Genomic DNA, 2,788 nt, shown 5'->3' with positions numbered 1-2,788 from the left:
GTCGGCACCCTAACAGCCACCCTACCCGCCAACGGGGCAGTGTACTCTGCAGCCCTCCCAGGTCTCCCCCATCTTGGCCCCCGTGGAGCTCCAGGCAGAGGAGGAGCAGGGCTCACATGGAGCTGGCCCCGCTGGAGAGCTGAGCGCATCCAGAGAGACCCCTGCTCTGTACCTAATCTTCAGCCTCCGGGGACACTCAAATCCTCAGGAGGTAGCCCAGGGTAGGGGGCCTATTTAGAATCCCTCTGAAGTCAGACCTTCCCGTTACCCCCTGGGTGATGGACGCTGGTCCCACACATACTTCCAACTGGCCAGGTTGTAGCTGGGTAGGATCCAGGCAGATTCTGGAATGGGAGGCTGGGACAGGGAGAGCACACAGAGCTGAAGCCCTCCCTGATGACCCCAACAAGATCAACCCCATGTTAGACCCAAGTGGCACCATGTATGGCACCTACTGCAGTCATAATTTAATGTTCTGTTGTGTATCTGACTCTCCAACAGCACAAGCTCCGTGAGGGCAGGCACATGTCTGCTTTGTCCATTACTGTCCCAAACTCCAAGATGGCACTATTGCAGAAGAGTGTTTGAACATCTATCTGCTGAATGTTGGATGGGTGGGTGGACGAGTGAATAGGTGGATGGTTGGATGGATGGAAGAATGGATGGGTGGATGGGTGGATGGGTGGGTGGGTGGATGGATAGGTGGATGGTTCGATGGATGGATGGATGGTAGTTGAATGGGTGGGTGGATGGATGGTGGGTGGATAGATGGATGGATGGTGGATGGTTGAATGGATGAATGGATAGGTGGATAGTTGGATGGCTGGATGGATGGTAGTTGAATGGGTGGATGGATGGATGAATGGATGGGTGGATGGGCAGGTGGATGGTTAGATGGATGGATGGTGGTAGATGGTTGAATGGATGAATGGATAGGTGGATGGTTAGATGGATGGATGGATGGTAGTTGGATGGATGGGTGGATGGGTGATTGAATGGGTGGATGGATGGATGGAAGGTGGATGGATGCTTGGATGGGTGGATGGTGGGTGGGTGGATGGATGGATGGTGGGTGGGTGAATGGATGGATGGTGGATGGATGGATGGATGGTGGGTGGATGGGTGGGTTGATGGTTGAATGGCACTTTGTGCCTTGTGCCCAGCTTGAAGAGGCTCAGGTTAAAGGCAGTGAATTTGGTTGTGTCTCGATTGAGATGACGGTGTATGGGCACATCTTGTACCGTGTGCAGTGTTGCGACAAGGGCATGGGCCTCAGCGTGGGAAATCCTGGGCCAAGGTCTTGCATCTTTCTGAAACAATCTTGGGGAGGTAGGAGTGAAGATGGCTATGTCTTTTGACATAAGGAGCTTGTGGTTGGCTGGTGGTTGGCTGGTCTTTCCTGAATGAGCCAAGGATGCGTCCCTTCAGTGTGGTGGGCCGGCTCCCAGGTGGTCGTACACAGGAGTCCCCAGGGCAGCAGTCTCGCTCTCTTCTGCCTCACTCCTCCCCATCGCCCCACCCCCTGTTGACCTATGGTGTTCTCTATGGCAGGGCTCATGCTGCAAAGCCAGGTCCTAAGCCCTTGCCAGCCTGCGGCCTGGGCCATGCAGGGGACAGCAGCGGGGTGGGGTTCAGGCACAGGACCCAGGCAGAGAAGGGAGGAGGGGCCCCGCCCTGCCGCAACAATGTGAGTGGACTTCTCAGGCACATTCTCCCCCTTAACTCTGCACAGCCTTGCGAGGGGGGCCCTCTTCAGTTCCTCAACACAGATGGGGAAACTGAGATTCAGGAATGCTGGCTGGCCACTTGGCAGGGTCACCCCACCCCTGCCCTCCTCAAGGTGGCCTCCCCACCCTGCGCTTCCCCCCAACAGGTCTGGCCGGTCGCCCACCTCCAGCCCTCCCCACGGTGGTGGGTCTGTGGTCCACCCTCAGCTGGGCAGGGAACCACCATTGTGGCTGCAAGGTTACAACCTCTGTATGCAGGTGGGAGCTGCCTCCTTCTGGGCACCCAGCTGCACTCTCAGGTGGTGGCCAGCTCCTTGGACACAGGCACAAGCAGAGAGAGAGAGAGACCTGGGTCACACGACTGCTTGCCTTCCCCAGTTCTCGTAACTGCAGAGCACGGAGAGGGCAGCCTCCAGGCCCGACTGGATCCAGGCCTTGACCGCCCTCTGTCTGCTCCGCCAGCCCTGACCACAGACAGCCACGCATTCCCATGGGCTTGCCTGGCTCCCCCAAATAGGTTGCATGGACATCTGTCTCCTGGCCGCTCTCAGTCCTGGACAGAGGCCTCGTCCCTCTGTAGTGGTCAGGTGGTCCCTCCACGAGGCCTTCTCTGTCCTGGGCTCCAGCCACCACGCCCTCCCCTCACCCCTTCCCACCTAGGTGATGCGGTTCTCTGGCCGCGAGCCCCGGGGCCTGCCTTGCCTGCTGCAGCCCCCGTGTTAGCCCCTCTCCCTCACCCACCTCCCAGGGCGTCGTCTCTTCCTCCCTAAAGAGCCCTCCTTTTTCGCCCACTGGGGGAAGGGATTTCGAGGGGACAGTGTGGCATTGAGACCGGGCAGGACCAGGACTGTTTGCCCAGCGTGGGGGCCCAGCCAGAGGCCCAGGGCTGGACACAGAGCCGGGAAGGGTGACCCTGCCTGCTGCCCATTGCCAACCTGCCGGGGGCCTCCTGCTGGCCCTGCTCCCACCTGAGCACGGCCCAGCTCTCAGGCCCCCGGGAGCGGAAGATTGAGTCTCTTTACCTTGGCCTGAGTGGAGCACCCCCATCTGGGCTGCCTCTC

The sequence above is a fragment of the Ceratotherium simum genome, chromosome 29 (genome assembly GCF_057802395.1).
Source record: "Ceratotherium simum simum isolate JZ-2026a chromosome 29, ASM5780239v1, whole genome shotgun sequence".
Lineage (NCBI taxonomy): Eukaryota > Metazoa > Chordata > Mammalia > Perissodactyla > Rhinocerotidae > Ceratotherium > Ceratotherium simum.
Note: the sequence above shows the minus strand (reverse complement) of the source record.